Here is a 20,815-nt window from a genome sequence, read left to right on the forward strand (position 1 = left end):
CGGTAGTGTTCTTTGCTTGTTGATGCTATGCTATCAACTTTTTCTATATTGGCGCATGCCGTATCTGGTGAATTTGTCTGGCCTTCTATATATGTAATATCGTATAAGATCTCCGTATGTGGGAGTGGGTTTTTCTATATCGTAAACTTTGGGCACGGAGGAGTGCTGCGGGGAACAATTGCCCACACACTCTCCGAGCCCAGGTTTACTATATTAGCGATATTTATTTATTTATTTATTTATTATACCAGAAAAAAATAATTTACATAGTAATAAAAAGGGAATACATAGTAAATCCTACAAGAGGTAAACATAGTTACCTTTACATAGGCTGTGGTACATACTAAAATTACTAATACTTAAAACTAAGAAATATAAATAAACTAGGGTGCCCCGGGCACGCATTGCTGTGTCTTACAATCAGTCCGATACAAACGTTTTTGATTCCAAAATTTCAAACTTTTTGGAATAAGATATAACAATCTGAACTGTTTTGATGAAAATTTTTAATAAAAAGTTATTAAAATATCTAACGTCATTACATGTACAAAAATGAATGTACTTTCCAAACGAAGTTTTGCTTGATTAAATTTTATATATCGTAATCACTTACTTTCGATTTTCACAATGTACTTGTTAAGGAAAACAGGAGGGAATTTATATGAAGGTTAACCATTATATGTACCGGTGATTTTACTAACTCTCTTTTATTATAAAAAACTAACGAAGCGTGAGTGTAACAAACGATAGCGGAACTCCTACAGCGCCACCACATCGTCGCGCGTCTTTCTCTCGTACGACACTCTCATACATACTAGGTGGGGAGTCGTACATGTGTGTGTGGAATATCCACGGTCCCAGATATGTACAATATACAATGTATATTCTTAACAGTACTGATTCGATTTTGTTGACAACATCGGAGAATGTTATTATCTTCATTAGCACGAATCATCAACCGGTATGCGTAGAAGTTCATTTCACTAACTCTCTTATTCAGTTTTTCACCTGCAAATAAAAATATCTATAAGATAAACAGAAATTATTGTTTAAAAAAAAAAAATTATAAAATAATCTTTAAGTTGTACCTGTAGTTAGATTCCTTTGATTAATATTTAAATGATATCCATCTTCTTCTTCCAAAAATATGAACGGATACTGCAGTGCATTGTAAGAAAAAGAATTGTCTTGAGTTATTTGTATCGAATTATCTCTGCGTTGTATGCGAATATCTCGACGTTTACATGAGTCACCAGCCATAACAACTAAAACTTCATTAATAGTTGGAATAATTTTAAATAAATACAGTTGAAAAAATTTGTTATGAAATCAATTAGCTACACAAATAAATTCGTAGGTTAAGGTGGTTGTTAATCAACGCACGTGTAAATTTGATAGAAAATTATATAAAATACTTACTTTAATTCCGCACTAAATTTGCAAAATGTATAGTTTTTTATGCACACTTCAAAACTCTTCAAACACTAATTAAATCTTAATGTAATATTTTAATTAGCTCATCTTCACATTGGTTTTCGATTGTAGCTTTTTTTTCTAACTCCACTAAAACTTCTCTATAGGGAGCTAAGCAATTTCTTAACTCTCTTATAAACTTTGCGCTACGCACCGTTAAATGATCAGTATCAATGAAATGGAGTTCTAATTCTTTAGCCTTTAGCCCTTTTTTCACATCTTGTAAATCGACATATATTAGAACAAATGAAGAATATTACTTACAGTATTGTAATATATATATGTGGGACGAACGCCTCCATGCCAAACTTGATAAGCGTTCGTGGAAGGGAACTGGTCGGTGGGCCCTGGATAGCTCAATTGGTTAAAGAGCAGTCGCCCGGAAAGCGAAAGATCCGTGGTTCGAGTCCCGGTCCAGTCAGTCCAGCGGTCCAGTTTTTTTTCACGAATCTTACATATATGTATATAATAGGGCTGTCGCATTTTCAGCTCCGCGTTATATGGAAACCGCCTTCTTAAAGTACCGCGTTATAGGAGGGCTGTCGCATTTTCAGCTCCGCGTTATATGGAAACCGCGTTCTGAGAGTACCGCGTTATAGGACGGTTGACTATATATACATATACATATACATATATGTGGGATTCCCCTTCTCCTGTTAGTCTTCCTAAAGGATATTTAACGAGTAAAAAGGAAAGAATTCCGCGGTGTTAATAATAGGTTTATTGTAGAAAGAAAAACCTCTCTTCACGGATATGCAATGTATTTAATATAAAGAAATAAAAATACAGAGTGATGATAAAACGCTTTCTTTGCTCGGCTACTAAACGATGACTGCCTCTTGGTTTCTTTTCTTTAATCTACTTCTTTGTGCGACGCTCTCACTATCGATATTCAACTATTTATTTTACATTGTTTATCTTCGGCTTGATTATACCCGATACCCTCTGGCCCACTCATGCTTCAGTGTTCTCACTCACATTCTCGCACCCCACACTCGGCCATTCTGCTACTTCTTCGGTCCCCGAAGAAAACTCTTCGAACGGTTTCATATAATCTGCCGCCGTTGTGGTAATTTTTGCTCCTTCACCCTCTCACCCACACGAATCACCTCATACCTATTTTTTCCCTTAAATCTAGATATTTTGTACGGTCCTAGAAATTTCTTTTGTATTTTTAATCCTGCACCAAATTGCGTACGTTTTATCGCCACTAAATCGCCTTCATTATATACAGTCGCTTTCTTACATTTACGATTATAATTACGCCGATTCTCTTCTTGAACTTTTAACAAACTTTCTTTAGCTGCTTGTCTTAATTCTATACGTTCGTCTGAAAACTGCGCTATTGCTTCCTTCTCTATTAATGTTAAAACTGTCAAATCTTCTCGCTGTTTCATTTTCGTACCGAACATTACCTCGAAAGGTAACCTATCTATGCTACGCTGATGAGTACTATTAATCGCTCTCTGAACTTTATCTACATGTTTATACCATTTATCTGGCGCATCTATTGATAATTTAGTCAATACCGAGATAATATTATATAAATTGACCCTCTCGACTTGACCGTTTCCTCTTGGTATACCGGTGGTAGTTAAAATATGATCAATGTTTTCTGCCATACAATACTCTTTAAAATCTACTGATGTGAATGCTGTCCCTCTGTCTGTTACTATACGCGTCGGGTTACCGAACGTCCTCTGTTGTATCGTCAATTTTTCTATCGTCTCTCGTGAAGACGTCGACTTAGTCGGATATAACCAAACAAATTTAGAAAATCCATCTACGATAACCAGAATATTTTTATACGTTTTGTTCGTCGCCGTCATTGGTCCTAAGTGGTCAATATGATAAGTTTCAAGTGGTCTATCCCCCTTCGGTATCGGCTCTAACAAACCTTCTTTCTTTCCCTGCTTACGCTCTGCTAATATACACGGTATGCAACAACTAACTATTTTTTCTATCTTTTCATTTAAGTTTGGTACATAAAATTCCTCTTTCACTCTTTCAGCCTCTTTACGTACAGAAAAATGTCTTAAAAATCTTTTTAATTTCATTAACCTGCATGCTCGTAGGTAACACTATTACCTTTTTGCCGTTTACATTTTTCATTAGAAAATTATTTTCCAAAAAATAGTCTTCGTATGGTTCTTTTTCGACTATTTGACGTATAACACGTAACCTTTCCTCCTCTTCCTGTTTCTTTCTGATATTCTGTAAAAGCGTGTCTTCGATACATCTAACTGGAAAACGACTAAGCGCGTCTACATGTTTCAATCTTTCTCCCGCGCGGTGTTCAACTTCATAATCGAATTCTTCTAGTGACAATGCCCACCTGGCCACTTTAGGCGCTAAATCCTGCTTTTTAAGTGTCTTTTGAAACGCCTGACTATCGGTAACTAATTTGAATTTAATCCCTAACAAATAAACTCGGAACTTCTGAACTGCCTTAATTATCGCCAAAATTTCCAACTCGTATGAGTGATATTTTCGCTCGGCTTCTGATGTTTTACGACTCATGTAATAAACTGGATGAAAATCGTTTTCATTGCTTTTCAAACCTTTGCAATAATACGGCACCTAATCCATCTATACTTGCATCTGTATGTAACTCCGTTATCGCTTCGGGATCGTAAATACGGAGTACCGGTTCTTTAGATAATAGATATTTTAACTGTGAAAATGATCTTCTTTCGTCTGTATCGAAAATGAATACCCTATTCGACTTTAACAAATCTGATAATGACCTTGCTATCTTTGCATAATCTTTAATGAATTTACGGAAATATCCTGTTAATCCTAAAAAACTCTGCACCTGCTTTTTATTTCTTGGTTCCGGAAAATGTTGTACTGCCTTTATCTTCGCTGGTGATGGGCGGATATTCCCATCCTGTATTATGTGACCTAAAAATTCGATTGTCTCCTGAAGGAATTGGCATTTCTTCCAATTTATAATTAATCCACTTCGCGCTGCAACTTTCAATGTTTCTTCTAACCTTTCATACGCCTCCTCGTTATCAACACCTGGGATAATAAGATCATCCATATACGTTATCACTACTTTTCTTCTTACTAAATCGCCAAAGACCTCATCAACAAATCTTAGAAAACTAGTAGGGCTATTGCATAATCCAAAAGGTGTTTTAAGGAATTCAAATTGACCGTCTTGAGTAACAAATGAAGTGAACTTACGACTATCTTCCGCGATTCTAACATGAAAAAATCCATTCTTAAGATCAATTATCGAGAACACCTTCGCCCGTGTCAACGTATCGATACAATCCTCGATTAATGGCATTGGAAATCGATCCCTTATTATCTTTGCATTTAATCTACGAAAATCAACACAAACTCTATACGTTCCGTCTTTCTTTGGTACTACCACTACCGGACTACTATATTCGCTCGTACTTGGTCGAATTATCCCTTCGTTTAACCACTCATCTATCTGCTGTGCTACTATATTCTTTTCTTTCGGAGCTAATCTCCTCGGCTTGGAACAAATTGGAATACTATCTGTTAATGTTATTTTAGTCTTCGTTCGGGCATCTATTCTAGCATTCGGTTCATAATTCTGTATTAATTTCTCTACACGCGTCTTATACGGCATCTTTACCTCGATTTCATTCGTATCTACATAACTTATTATCATCATTGCACTAATACTTTCGCCTTCCTTGTGTGCGCTCTTATCCTCTGTACATGTTGCATTCTCACTCTCGCCGCACATATATATATGTTAGGGTTGGTCAAAAAAATGACTTATTATTTTTTTTCAAGTGCCACGTAAAAATGGGTCCCCTAGACACGTTAAAAGAATTCTCACCCAATATGAGCTCTTAATTTTAATAGGAAGATCCCCCGCATCGCAGTTTTTTATTTTTTTTTCAGTCCAATAGATTAAAATTCATATCTCATTATTTTATTGATTGTACAGAAAAATGTTCAAGACGAATTTTGTAGGAAATTTAATGCTCTACAAAAAAGGTATTTTATACTTTTTCCGTAAACCTCACCATTTGAATGATATTGAAGATTTAAAGGTTATAGCCGGATAAGTATGGGAAATCTGCCCCCGTGGATTTTTTTGACTCGCACTTGGAGGATCGATTTGTCGACTAAAAATAATTCACCCCAAATTTTAGCTCTTTTACTCAAACGGTTCTTGAGATTTTCAAAATAACCTGTTTTTTCGATTTTATTTTTTTTTTTTTTATAGTAAAATTCAAAACTAATCAATGATGATTTTTTTTCTAGTTCTTAGGAGTCTAAAACATGAAAAAAAATATGATAATATTTTAACGAAAAGCCGATTTTTGACGGACGAAAAAAAATTAAATTTTTTTTTTATAGCCTTTTTTGAAATATGTAGTCACCAAAATTTTTCAGAAAATGTCTTTTATACTCCTCTACACTCAGGAATTTTTTTGAATTTTTTGAAGTGGTGGAACAATATGAAAAAAATTAAAAACTCATTTTTTTTCTAAGATCCCAAGTTTTAACTAATTTATATTTTTTTTTTAGTAAAAAAAGAATGTGAAAAATTATTTTTTTACTCAAAATACACTTTGCCAGAAATAAACATAAAGATTATTATAAAACAATTAAAATATATTCCGTCTAACGTAATTAGAAGGGTTATTGATTATTGAAAATACACTTAAAGATGGTACCTCTATATTTTTTAAAGGTTAAATATTATTCTAAATCTAATGCAAAAAAAATAAAAATTATAATAAAAGATGTAACTATATTAGTCTTCATCACTGTCTTTATACACTACGACACTAATTTTTTCATCGATGAACAGGCGACTCAGGATCTCAGCAGGTCTTACAATTTTCACCAAATATCGAGCGTAAAATAAATAATATATGATAGCAGCAATGTGAGAGCAACATCCAACAGTGCGTCTACCATTCGCACAATCACAACAATATCGAGTTATTCCGGAAATATCGTTCTTATCTGGCTGATATTCAATAAAACAACGATATGTCTTCGAATTATTATGTCGAGATCTGACTTCAAACTTTATAATATTAGGTGTAATTTTTAAATAATAGAATGTGATTATTCCGTTTTTATTCATCATCTCAGCTAAATGCGATACAGCTGGAGACATTTGATATGATCCAGTGAAAAGAATTTTGAGTTCTTGCTCTGATAATTCTGGAAAGTCGGTTTATTGTTCTGAAGTTGGAACTTTTCTTCTGGCCCAACGATTAGTTTCTATCTCCAAGGCTAAAGTATTTTCTTGATCTTTTTTTTTTAATTCATGGCAGCAATTATTTTTTCTGTAAGATCAAGATCAGAATCAAGTCTTGTTCCAAATTCATTGTGCAAAAAACCAGCGATTCGACAAAAAACACTAGTTTTTGGAAGCAATTTGTTATCCAGTTTATGATCTAATAGCTTAAACTTCTGTTTAATATTGCTATGTACTGCTTCAACAACCCAACGAATTTTGGTAACGAAACGGGATTTATTCGATTCGTCTGTGGTCAACTGATTGCGTTTTCCTTTGAGAGCAGGCATTAGCACTTTGAACCCTAATTCTTCTAAGTATACAATCACATCACGAAAGCCACGATCAACCACAATAATGTCATCTTTTTTCAGCAATTGAGTCTGACCATTGGGGTCATTTAAGATCACTCTCATAATTTCAGCAACGTTCATATTAGCTTTATATGGCCCAAGCATATGTATAACGAAACCATTCGTAGTGCATATCGTGAATGGTTTACACAAAGGAACCTTTTTTTGACCAGCATATGATTTCCTCTGGTATTCGTTATTTGCACTTTTTTCATGACGAATATATGTTCCATCACAAATGAATATCAACTGGTCATCTTCTACTTGATACAATTTTTTGACAGTGTTTGACGTATTAGTGAGTAATGTCTTCCTACTGATAGCATCAATTCCAAAATGCTGAAATAAAACGTCTTTTTCAAACGAAGATATAACTTCATCACAGTAGTCAGATACAATTTGTTCCCGAACTAAACCAAAAACGGAAGATATTACTGCATTCGAATTTCCGGTTCGTAATTTGAATAAAAAAATAACAAGAGCTTGAACGATATTACGATTCACTGAGTTTCTCATCGATGTTAACTTTTCACGAAGTTTTATCAATTTTTCCCAGGTAAGACTAGTAAATGCCTCTAACTGTTTTTCTGAAAACGAGTGATCTCCAATTTTATCAATAATGGACGAGTCAGTACCAATAGCGAGCTGCCCCAGTAATTTTTCCAAATCACGAACTTCAAATACACTGGTGTTCGAATAAATTCGAAAATTGTTAATGTCTTCATCGTAGAACCGCTTTTTTATAAGATGGTCTTTACAACACCGATTTCCTTTGGGAATAAGGAGTTGTCTTTTGAAAAACACTTGTTTGCGTGCTTCAAATGGAACAGATTTGATGTTTAATGATGATCCACAAATGCAATAGTATTTGTGAGTAGCAACAATTCGAGGAAAACCCAACTCTACAAATTCTAATTCTTCTTCCATTTTGTCTTCAATAACATATGAAGGATCTTCAGTTGACGATACAGATGAAATAGTAGTGGATGAGGATTGAGATGAAATTGGCTTACTTTCGATACTTACTTGATCTGGAGATGAATCCTCAGTGTTCTTAAGTATAGGTGGTCTTGTTAAAATAACTCGACACTTACCACAAAAGGTATCATTAATAAAGACTCTCTTTCCAATTTTTTCTGTCGCAATATTAGCCTCATGAATTGTCACTATAACTTTTTTATATCCAACTGTTTTTCGCAAATATCTGTTACAATTAATGCATTTTTTATCAAAATCCATTCTGAAATAAAGATTTGAATTATGTATTGTGAGGTTTTCAGACAGAGAGAGAAATATAAAACTGAAGATAGCTGACTAAGGACTGACTAAGGACAGATACAGACGGACTAACTGAGGACTGAAGACTAAGGAAACTTTCTTACTTCTTTCCACATATTTATATCAGAAATGAGCTACACCCGTTTGGAGAGGGAAGGAGATTATAAATCTTATTGACCAATATCCTAAGGATCCACCCCATATTCCACCGATGGGTACAGCCTATAGTTTTTGGTAGTGGAAACAATGCATACAGAAACTTGATCTGGAACATCGGAATGTCATCTCTTTTATGGTATACCGCATATGTTTACATAGGAATCCGAAATTCTTCAAAGGGTCCCGACACTGCACAAAGGGTTTTGTATTGTACCAATATATCCCGATAATTCTTAGGTTTGTTTATGGTTTTATGGCCCTTCTAAACTTTCCCTTCAGTTTCTTAATAGAATTTTCCTTTCCAGAAAATAGAATATAACGAGAAGAACCGAATACTAGATTTTTTTCCTTCAGTATAGGGAATTGAGAAATATACAGACAGATTCAATGAAAAAAATTTACTTATTCAAGTGGTTCTAATGCTACAACTGTAAGCAAACAACAAAGCAAAATAAAGAAAACTTTAAAGCGAAACTTTAGATAAAATGATTGCTGGTTAGTGAAAATCCCGGTATATAGCGTTGAAATGCGTCAGCTCGGAACGTATTAAAAAAAAAAATAGTTTTTACGTAATCATTGTGAAACCAAATGATTGAAAATGTTTGATAAGTAATGTTATTGTGTATTTTGAGTAAAAAAATAATTTTTCAGATTTTTTTTTAACTGAAAAAAAAAAATAATTTAGTTAAAACTTAGGATTTTAAAAAAAAAAAGCGTTTTTAATTTTTTTCATATTGTTCCACCACTTCAAAAAATTCAAGAAAATTCCTGAGTGTAGAGGAGTATAAAAGACATTTTCTGAAAAATTTTCTTGAGTGACATATTTCAAAAAAGCTAAAAAAAAAAAAATTTTTATTTTTTTTCGTCTGTCAAAGATCGGCTTTTCGTTAAAATATTATCATATTTTTTTTCATGTTTTAGACTCCTAAGAACTAGAAAAAAATCATCATTGATTAGTTTTGAATTTTACTATAAAAAAAAAAAAATAAAATCGAAAAAACAGGTTTTTTGAAAATCTCAAGAACCGTTTGAGTAAAAGAGCTAAAATTTGGGGTGAATTATTTTTTTTCGACACCAAATCGATCCCAAAAGTGCGAGTCAAAAAATCCAAGGGGGCAAATTTCCCATACTTATCCGGCTATACCCTTTGATGATTTTTAGACAAATCTCATTTTTGCTTATGAATTTTATAACTCGACAATAAATGACTATTGAAAAGTGCACAATACAAATTTTTGTAGAAAATTAACTGCTCTATAAAAATGGTGTCTTATGTTTTGGCAATACAATTAAGCGTTCAAAAGATATTCAGAGACAAAAATCAGTACGCAGGAAAGTTTGATGATGAATATCTTTTGAACGCTTAATTGTATCGCCAAAACATAAGACACCATTTTTATAGAGCAGTTTATTTTCTACAAAAATTTGTATTCTGTATTTTATAATAGTCATTTTTTGTCGAGTTATATTATTCATAAACAAAAATAAAATTTGTCTTAAAATAATCAAACTTAAATGTTCAATATCATTCAAATGGTGAGGTTTACGGAAAAAGTATAAGATACCTTCTTTGTAGAGCATTAAATTTCCTACAAAATTTGTTTTGAACATTTTTCTGTACAATCAATTAATAATTAGGTATGAATTTTAATGTATTGGACTGAGAAACAAATAAAAAACTGCGATGCGGAGGATCTTTCTATTAAAATTGCTCATATTGGGTGAGAATTCTTTTAAGGTGTCTAGGAACCCATTTTTGCGTGGCACTTAAAAAAAAAAGTCATTTTTTGAACCCACCCTAATATATATATTAAGATTGAAATAACATTATATAAACTTTAGAATAATTGTCAACAGTGATATATCAGTATTTAGTTAAACTATATCACATATTAAATTTTTTAATTTACGTTTAATTGTATTATCATTATGCACCATGTCTTTGAGATCATTAGATAATTTATTAAATGCTTTAATAGCTACAATGTAACTGTTTTTACTACTCATTGTTTTTTGTTTCAATTTTGCACTTGAATATTTTTTTGTCTTCTGTTTTGCATAATTTTAGAATAAAAGTCTCTCAATTTATCATAGTGATACACTAATGAATTTAAGGTTAAAATTTGAGTTACGTTTAAAGGAATTATACCTTTATAAAATTTATTTTTGTAAATTATCTTTAACAGCCTTGTCTGCACTCGTTGAAGCATATGCAGTAGGTTTCTGTAAGCTTCACCCCAGGCAATTGTACCATAATTGATTAAAGAATGGAAAAACGCAGAATAAATAGTCATTAGATTTTGTGTTTCTATAACTTTTTTAAGTTTAGCAAAAACAAAAATTAGGTATTTTGTTTTGTTCATTAGGTGCTTAATTTGTTTGTTTCATCTCATAATAAAATCAAAAAGTATTCCAAGGTATTCACAACTTTTAACTCTGTTTATCACTTGGTTTTATATTTTTATACTAATCGTCACAGATACACTGTCACGATAATAACCAAAAGTTATATAGAGAGTCTTTAGAATGTTTAAAGACAATTTATTCAAAGCTAGCCAAATATCTACTTTTTTTTTAGAAATATGTTCATCTTGTCTTGAGCAGCAGAACACGTGACATCATCAGAAATAATGACTGTGTCATCGGAGTAAGACATTATAGCATATCAATCAGTAGGTCATTGACGAATAATATGAACAACAATGGTTCCAATATTGTTCCTTGAGGAACACCAGTTAATATTGTTTTATAAGTACTTGTAAAATTTTGTATTTTTACCCTTTGTTGTCTATCCGAAAGATAGCTAGTAAATAATTTCAAAACTTTTCCTCTAATTCCATATTTCTCCAGTTTTTGAAGCAATATTTCATGATTGACAGTGTCAAAAGTCTTGGCCAAATCAAGGAAAGTTGCTATTATAGGTTTGCTTTGTGGTCTAGCTTGTTATAAATTATTGTGACAATATTGTACAGAGCATTCGTTGTATCTCGATTTTTTACAAAACCATACTGTTGATATGAAATAATTTCTAATTTTTTTTAAAATTTATATAACTTGTCATAAGCTATTTTTTTCAAAAATTTTTGCTTTTTTTAGATATGAGTGATATCGGTCTATAGTTAGATGCACTTGATTTATCTCCTGTCTTGTATATGGGGATAACATCTGCAATTTTAAGTGCATTATACCAAATCGATTTCTCAACTCATACATTAAATATATGCTCTAAATGTCTAATTAAGGAAATAGATAAGGTGTTTATGGTTTCAGTATTAATATTGTCAACTCCACCAGCTTTGTTTTTTATGTTTTGTGCACTCACTGTTTTATTTATAGGAAAAGAAAGAAAAGATAAATATGTACATATATTTTAAATATTTTATTGCACTATCCAGCCTGAGGCTGTAGAAAATATCCGAGTTTAGAGAAATAACGATTTGGAAAGCACTTGAGAAACACTTAAAATTATTCTTGAGAATTCATATGCTTGCTCGATCTAATCGGTCCGTGACCTCTCGCTACAAGCGTTTGATCTGAACTGAAAAAAATGTTACTTGTTTCTAAGAAAAATAAAAGGTAAAAAGAAAAAAAAATCAAATTGCATCGGCCGGGAATCGAACCTTTTTTTTTTTTTTTTAAAAGTTTTTATTTGTTTAAAAGTGTACAGTAACATATAAAATATATAAATTGGTACAAATAAAACTACTAACAAAAACCATACATTTACTGTCTTATTGGACTAGACAATAGTATGACCCATTGGGTAGGGCGAACTCGCTATTGCACGGTGACTTATTTCTAGGAGATTTGTACTATGCTAAAACTAATAGTAAAAGGCACATTCGCCGGGAGTTACTTGTATGACGGTGGGTGCGTTACGAGAAAAAATTAACGAAAAACTCGTATACTCTGTTTAAATTATAAACTAGCCTTAATACTAGTGGGGAAGGGGGGTATATTTACAAGGGGAAGCATATGCTTAGATCTAACGATCACAGTGTGGGCGCTTACTATGTGTACGCATGCCTATTATTATACTTTGACGTATTTATAACGAGATCAGAAGTCTTTGGTTTCGCTTATACTATAATATTTACTATATTTATTGACTTAGTGTGTTCGTCTTTATGGGCGATTCAGGCTGAGTTTTCTTCTCCTGATATCGTCAATGAATCTGGCGTCTTCTGAAAGCCACCAATATCTATTTGTCTTAAGTCTGTGGAAGTCGTTGGAATCTCTGTCTGGGATCGTTGTAGAGTATTTTAAATGTCGGCTAGGGGTATCAGCTAGGTTCCGGGGAATGGATTTATTGGATGGATTTCTAGGGGTGTGGTACAGAATCGGTATGTTTGATTCATTTTGTAGGTAACCTAGTTTGTCAAAGAACATGAACGCATGTGGCGGGATGTAGCCTGAGATTGCTTCGTTCTGGAAGTTTTTAAGTCCATTTTGGCTGAATTCTTTGAGGTATTTGTTGTCTATGGATTTTAGTTGCGCAAAGTATTCCCTGTTTATTTTTAGTAGGAAGTTGTCGATGCGGGGGATATTTGCTAGATTGTAAATGGTTCTGTTGTTAACAAAGTCGTCTGAGTTGCGTTTGCGGATAACGTGGAGACATACTCGGAGACAGTGTCTTTCGAATTTGCGCATTTTTTCCATAGTGGAGACGCTTAAGTTCCACCAGATTGGGGAAGCATATGTAATGATTGATCTGATCAGTAGTAGGTAACAAATTACTTTGGCTCTAGGATATAACGTTTTGTTAAAGAATAGTCTAGAACTAGCCTTAAATGCAGCCTTGGCTTTTTGGATCTGGTTTGTTACGTGGGGCGTTAGTCTTAGTAGGTAGTCTAATGACATGCCTAGATATTTAACATTCTTTTTGTTTTGTATTAGGTGCTTAACGTTGTTGTCATGGATATGGATTTGGAAGTTTTTAATTTCTAGTCTGGTTTTTTGGCCTAGGAATCTGAGTGGTTTGTGGAATAGGATTGTTTCGCTTTTAGCTGGGTTGATTTTTAAGTTCCATTGTAGGTATCGATGGTTGATTTTATTTACTAAGGTTTCTAGATTGGATTGGACCGTCAGAGGAGACTTGTCGCCATATAGGATTATGAGGTCGTCGGCAAATGCTGCGGAGTAAGAATTGTTGTTAGTGTTTAGTGGGTGGAGGTTTGGGATTGCGTGAGTGAATATGTTAAATAGCTCTGGCGAATTTACTGTGCCTTGCATAAGGCCTTCAATTATATTGAAGGTAGCAGAAGAGAATGTGTCCCCATTCCATGTTACGAATTTCCTGTCATTGGTCATGTTCCAGACCAAGTGGATTAAATCTTCAGGAAATTCGAGGTTGTTTAGGATATATATGAGTCCATTTATCCAAACTGAATCGAAGGCTCGTTCCAGATCTATTAGGCATGCACCTATCACCTCTCCTCTATGAAGATGTCGATTTATGTCCGTGATGATTTTATGTATGGCATGAGTTGTGGAGTGGTTCCTTTTAAAACCGAACTGGTTATCAGGGATTATATTGTTCGATGAGGAGTGTGATTTGATTATGTTATTAATGACAGCCTCAAACGCTTTACTGATTGCTGGGGTTAGACTGATTGGGCGGTAGCTGGCTACGTCCTCGGGAGGTTTATTGTTTTTGAGCAAAGGCAGAATTTTGGATTTTTTCCAGGATTATGGAAAATATCGGTTATTGAGGCAGTTATTGAATATGGTCGTGTAGTCGCGTATTATAGTGTCAGGTAAGTGTTTTAAGACTATTGGGGGAATGTTATCTAGAACAGATGAGGTTTTGTTTGGTAGTGAGGAGATAATTTTATGAACTTGGGTTGTGTTGTGAAAATATGTGTTGTTAGCCTGTTGTGAGGGGGTAGAATGCTGGGTTTGTTTCACTGAATTGGGTAATAGTTAGTTTCTGTTGCTCTCTATTTTTAAAGTTGTTTGTAAGTTCTTCTACTTTTGTATCGACTGTTCTTTTGAGGGCTGTGCCATTATTTAAGTACCTAGGAGCATTTATGGTTTCAAGGAAGGCTCCTATCGTATTGAGGATATCTTGTGGGTTTTGTAGGAGGTACTTATTATCAATTACGGGTAATTCAGATGTGTCACAATTGAATCGGTGTAGCAAGTGATTTTTGTTAAGGTCTATCGAGATAGTGTTGATGGATATTGGCTTTTTTGGTCTGAAGAATCTATTTAGCTTTTTGAAAAAGGATTCGGAGCTCCTGTGGTTTATTGATTTAAACTGTGTGTCCCAGTATTTTACATAGGCTGTTCTGTATTCGTTTTTAAGTATGTCATTAATTTTGTGTGTGAGGTATTTGAGATATGGTGGGGAGTGTTGGTTGTTGTGTTGATATGTTGTCCTGTAAGATTTGTTGAGGGATGAGACGAGGTATGATTTGTATTTGTGTAATTTTTTGATTTTGAAATTGACGTAATTAAGAACATTGTCTTGTGGTTTGTATTTTGGTACATATTTTTCGATTGCTTTTATGATTGTCTTATCAATTTCTTCTATCATTACGTTTATTTCTGTGTTGGTGAGGTTGGTATTGTGAGGTACTGGGACATTGTAAATATTTTTGAGTTTTCTAGTAAAAACTGACCATTTTGTTTTTTTGTAGATGTATCTGTGATTTGCGGAGGGATTTGTGTGATTTAGATTGTCGTCAAGGCTGATGTTAATTAGGAGAGCTTTGTGGTTACTATTGTAGTTGCGGGTTTCTATTTTATCATTAACTAGGTTGCTGATTGGGAGTCTATTATCGGCTATGCAAAGGTCTAGGAAGGAGTTGGCACTGGGGAAGGTGGCCGTGGATGGTGGGTATTTTTTTGCCCTGTATTGGATGCCATTGTTTTCTTCCCATCTTTTGAGAAGCTTGCCCTTAATTTTTGTGGTAGTGTCCCCCCAGAGGATGTTACGTGCATTTAAATCTCCAGCCATTAGGTAGTAGTTGTTAGGTCTGTTTAGTTTTAGACCATTGTAGAGTTGTTCTATTTCAGCGGTGAATATTTTGTTGTCTTTATTATTGGCATACAGTGCTACAATGAATAAGTTTTTATTGTTAGTTGTTTTTAATTTAATTATTGTATATTCAAGGATGGCGTTGTTTCTGGATGAAGGGGAGTAAATTATTTGATAATCTATGTTGTTTTTTATAATGATAGCAGTACCACCGCCTCTGGTACTGTTGGGTCTGTCTGTTCTTATGATATTGTGATCTTTGAATTGTATTTTATGGTTTTTATTTAGTTTTGTTTCACTGATTAAGGAGATGTCGAGGTTATTGGTTTTGATGAAGTTGAGAAGTTCATATCTTTTACTGAGGGATATGAGGGAGTTAACATTAATGGCTGCGATTTTGATACACTTATTAGTGATTAATTGGTTGTTATCTGTGTGGTTGGAATTGGCGATGTTACTGGTATTAGTCGACATATTCGAGGCTTGTATTGAGATATTCGAATATGGTGTCAATTCGTTTAGTGTTATTATTAATTGCTGTTTGTATTTGATTTAGTTTGTTGTTAATTGCTCTGTCTATTTGTTGTTCGATGCGGGTGAGAAATGATTCAAAATGGAAGCTGTTGTTGTTGTTGCTAGTGTTGAAGTTGACATTAGTGCGGCTATTATTGCCGAAAAGGTGTTCTTGTGTATTTGTGGTGCTAAACCATGCATGTTGAGGAATATTGGGGTTTTGTAAGGGATTTGAGGAGCTGTTTCTTATTGGCATGTTGTATTGTGTATTGGTGTTGGATGTGTGAGGTGCGGTTGTTGTGTGTACGTAGTTACTGATCTAATTTACCCGCCTAGCTTTTTCGTTTTGTTTTGCGACGCGGTTATCTGTTTGGATTTTTTTTCGCGAATTTATAGTATGGGCAGCCCCTGTAAGAAGCTGGGTGGCCTGTGCTTTGACAATTCGCGCAGTATAGGTTGTTTAGATCGTTGATTCCCTTTGGAATTGCACATTTCCCTGGTTCATGATTTTTGCCACATTTGACACACCGATATCCTAGCGAACAGTTTACACTAGAGTGACCGAAGCGTTGACATTTGACGCATTGGAACAGGCCCCTCCTTTTGAGAGGTTCCCAATGCACCCTTTGCATGTCGAGTTTCCTTATTTTTGTAATGTCTTGAATATTACTGTCATTACTAAGTTGCACTAAGAAGTGCTCTACTTCACTATTTTTGTTAAATTTTATTTTTGTGACTTTTGTGATGTTTGTGTTTGGAAGATTTATGTTGAGGAGCTCGGCTTTGATGTCTTCGGCTGACACGTCGCCCTCTATTCCCTTAAGCACTAAATTCTTTGGTTTCGCGCTGTTAGGTGTGTATGTGTAGAATTTGAAGTTGTTCACTTTACACGTGTTGATTATGTCTTTGAAAGTGGTAAGTGACGAAGCGAATATTGTGCATACATCACTATATGTTTTTTTAAGGATAAAATCCTTAGTATTGCTGTTCATTTTTTTTAATGTTCTTTTTACGTCCTCGAATTGCACTTCACAAACATATATTGGTGGTGGGCGGTCCCTGTTGCGTCGGGTACCCTCCCCTTCTCGGTCGGTTAGAGGTGCCCCCTGGCTTGGGTCGTTGCGTTGCTCCGCCGGTATTGCAGCGCTTGTTGTCTTGACCTCCGCGCGGTGGAGTGGTGTGGGCCCAGCGGACGTCCTGTTGGTTGACATCGTCCTAGGTGGCGGTAGGGAGGGCCATGTTGCGGTGGAGGGATGGGGGTTGCAGTTCCTTTCTGGGTAGTCATCTTGGTCTGTGTCCTCGGGACGCTGTAGGCGCGCGTACCGGTTTTCGGTTTGAATTTTTGTTTGATTGTTGGGTGATCGTGGTTGCCTAGCAACCCTCTTTGGTTCATTCCATTCAGGTGGATGCCGGGAATCGAACCCGGGCCGCCCGCGTGGCAGGCGAGCATTCTACCACTGAACCACCGATGCTTGTGAGATTTTATTCGTCAGAGATTTATTTGTGGCAATAATAATCTTAATTTATAATTTTTATACATACTTACTTAAAAAAAAGTTTAATTAACAAGTTGAATTTCTAAGAAAATTCCCGTGAAGCCACGCGTGTCAATTTGTATTTAAAAAATAGTTTAACGTCAGAAAAAGTTCAGTGTCAGTCAGACTTGACAGACGCCCTACTATTTTTATAATACAAATAAACACGCGTGGCATGACGGAGATTTCCTTCAGAATTCGCGTAAAGCGCAACATGTTTTAAAATTTTGTTCATTCTATAGTTTACTTGATGTCGATAAATATTGAAATTATAAATAAGTCCTGATGAGTCGCACAGTAAAAAAGCTTTATATTCCAATTTTTGAGGTTTTTTAAGCATGTAGTTTTTTTAACATGTGTCTTCCTTTGAACGGTATAATCAGCTCGTCAACATATACGCTTTCAGACATCGGAATGTGATAAATATTTTCCATGAATTTATCCAGAATTGATCTAGTTTTTTTGTAAATTATCAGTTATTTATGCATTGTTTGTTGCATTGGTCTGTAAATTTCCAATGTATTTTTGATTTTTTCTCCATCGCGTAAGATTCATAGTATCGCTAGTAGCAGACACTCTCGTCATTGGATTTCAATACATTTCAGTTTTCGGTAATCCGTTAAGGCGAGGATATACCTTTAGAGGCCCGAAAAAAACGCTTTTTTTGCGATTTTTGTGTGTGGAAAACTAGCTTTATATTTTTAGACGAATAATCTTTAGGTCAAAATATACATGTTTGAAGATACTACAGTAATTTTTTAATGAAAAAATATTGAGACACAATCGTGTTATAACCAATCTGCGTGATGTCCAAAAAAATAGGTGGTTTGCGGTGAGTAAAGAATCTCTTTACTGGATCATCTGAAATAAACAAAATCAATGCAAATACCTTATATAGGTGTGTTTTAACAGATTGAACGATCGACTTTTCTATAATATTAATTTTTAACAAAATGGCGCACTTTTGAAAAAAAAGTTCCGTTTTTCACACAAAAAACGCCTATTTATCAGCAAAAAATATTAATAAAAAATAAAAAATCGATCGTTCAATCTGTTCTCTATTATACTTTTAATAACTGATTAAAATTTGAAAGCAATCAGTTAAGCCGTTTTTTAGATTTCTTACTCACCGACTTTGAAAACATAGTTTCGAGAAAAACTCATTTAAAGTTTGAATACACCAAAACGTTTAAAAAAAGTATATTACTTAACTCTTTGACTACGGCAGACTTTGGCACTCACTGGCCGTACGGTACGGTACGAATTCATTCGAGGCGTCCACTGGGTATGGCGAAATTTTTCGTTAGACATGCATTTCTAAGAAATTTATTACATTAAACGAATATTACTTGAAGTGAACATTAATTTTAAGCTTTTTTTAAATAACAATGTTTAATAATAAAATTTAATAATATAATAACGTATGATATATTTCAAAACACGGATGAATACATAATCCTACATTACATTTTTTACATTCGTAATGTGTATCCTTTCTCTTATCATTTTTTGCACACACTACACATTTACACCTTGCACTTTTCCGAATTGCTGCATTGCTTTAATATGGAGACGGAAAATGCTTTTGCGTCAAATGAAAAGGTTCATTGTTAGTATCTCTATCTCTTAATTTATATCGATTAGTTTCATCTAAGTATTTTAGAGAATTAGAATTTAGAGTTTATAAAACTTGATCAACTTTGTCAACCGCTCCCATTGTTTTATTATAATCAAGTATGCATTGCGGTTTTACTATTTTTTCTTTCGTTACGTGGTTTATCTTATCGGTCTCAATCATATTAGGACAATGATAGGTGGAAATCATCCACACTTCCCTTTTGTCCATCCATTTCAATGCTAATACATTCTTCCCTGAACGAAATATGCATTCTCCTTTATTTATCTTTTTATCTAAATCCGACCTATTTTTTCCCAATCTGTTTTTTCTTTACTGTTCCATATGCGTTAGTTATGTTTCTATGTAACAGTAAGAACAAACTCGGACTGCTGTACCAATTATCTGTCACGAGTGTATGACCCTTTCCAATATACGGTTCTAAAAGCGTCATTACTATCTGGTCAGACTTTCCTATCGATGTTGACGGTACATTTTCAGATATTATCATGTTGGCTCCGCAATATACAATCAAATTTTGAACAAAGCCTGTCTGGCAATCACACAAGACAAAAGATTTAATCCTAAACCTGCTTCTTTTTGACGGTATATATTGTTTAAAATAACATCTTCCTTTGAATAATAATAGACTTTCATCTATGCATAACGTTTCAAATGGATAAAATGCTGCTTTGAATGATGTTTTTAATTTTTTAAGAATTAGACGTATTTTCCTGATTGGATCATCATTTTCAATTTAATTGTCACAAAAGTTCAGGATCTTTAATAAAAATATATATCAATCCCTTGACATTATTTCACCAAATGATTCTGTTCTTATCAGCTTGTCCCTATTCCAATATTCTGATAAAGATACTGTACGTACTCGTGACATTAGCATAGTAACGGTCAAAAAATTATATATTTCGGGAACTGTAGTTGCCGCAAAATTATATACATTGCTTCTTGTGCTATTTTCATAATATTTATTACTGCATTCAACAATAAATCCTATAAGCTCTTCCGAAATGAAAATTTGAAAAATATTGAGAATAGATGATTTCCTGTTTATATTTGCTTTAACTCCACTGTTATTGTTACTAAATTTATGAATTACAGGTTTGAAAACTTTCAGAGTCCAGGAAAATTCATTTTTACGTTTCGATTGCTTTGGTTCTGGTATAGCTACTGTACTCACAATTGACTCTAAAGAAAAGGATATGACACGACATTTTTTAGTCATACGTTTGTACAAAGGAAATTCAAAATGACTAGTTTCCTCAGAATCAGAACATGAATCATTTGTTAAGGCAGGATTCTACTTTGTAATTGTTTTTTTCAAATTTTTTTCGATTATTCGTAAGTAAATATATTTAAGAATACTCTCTGAAAATTTCAAAACGATCAGAGCATCCTAACTGTACTTTTTCATCCCTCGAATCTACCCGTGCGCGGGTAAAAAAGTATTTAAAAAAACTTTAAATGCGTTTTTCTCGGAATCACATTTTTAAACCGCGTGTTGTAAAAATCTCCAAAACTAGCTATTCGATTCGTCTGAAATCTTTACCACATAATTTATACACATATATCAACCGTTGGTAGCAGATCTACAAAAAAATTTTCATTTTAACTATTTTTTTTTTTTGACAGAAAATGAGA

The 20,815-nt window shown here is 33.9% G+C and overlaps 1 protein-coding gene and 1 non-coding gene across 2 annotated transcripts in view; one reads left to right on the forward strand and one right to left on the reverse strand.

The window, feature by feature from the left end:
• The window catches only part of LOC107072268 (uncharacterized), a 497,052-nt gene that overhangs the window by 119,347 nt on the left and 356,890 nt on the right, over positions 1-20,815 (forward strand). The gene's annotated exons all lie outside the window — the stretch shown is intronic.
• Positions 17,410-17,473, reverse strand: TRNAG-GCC (transfer RNA glycine (anticodon GCC)). Its single transcript has one exon. It is a non-coding gene; the product is annotated as a tRNA-Gly (tRNA).

Source organism: Polistes dominula, unplaced genomic scaffold, assembly GCF_049000335.1.
Source record: "Polistes dominula isolate Pdom_NZ unplaced genomic scaffold, Pdom_raw_medaka contig_21, whole genome shotgun sequence".
Lineage (NCBI taxonomy): Eukaryota > Metazoa > Arthropoda > Insecta > Hymenoptera > Vespidae > Polistes > Polistes dominula.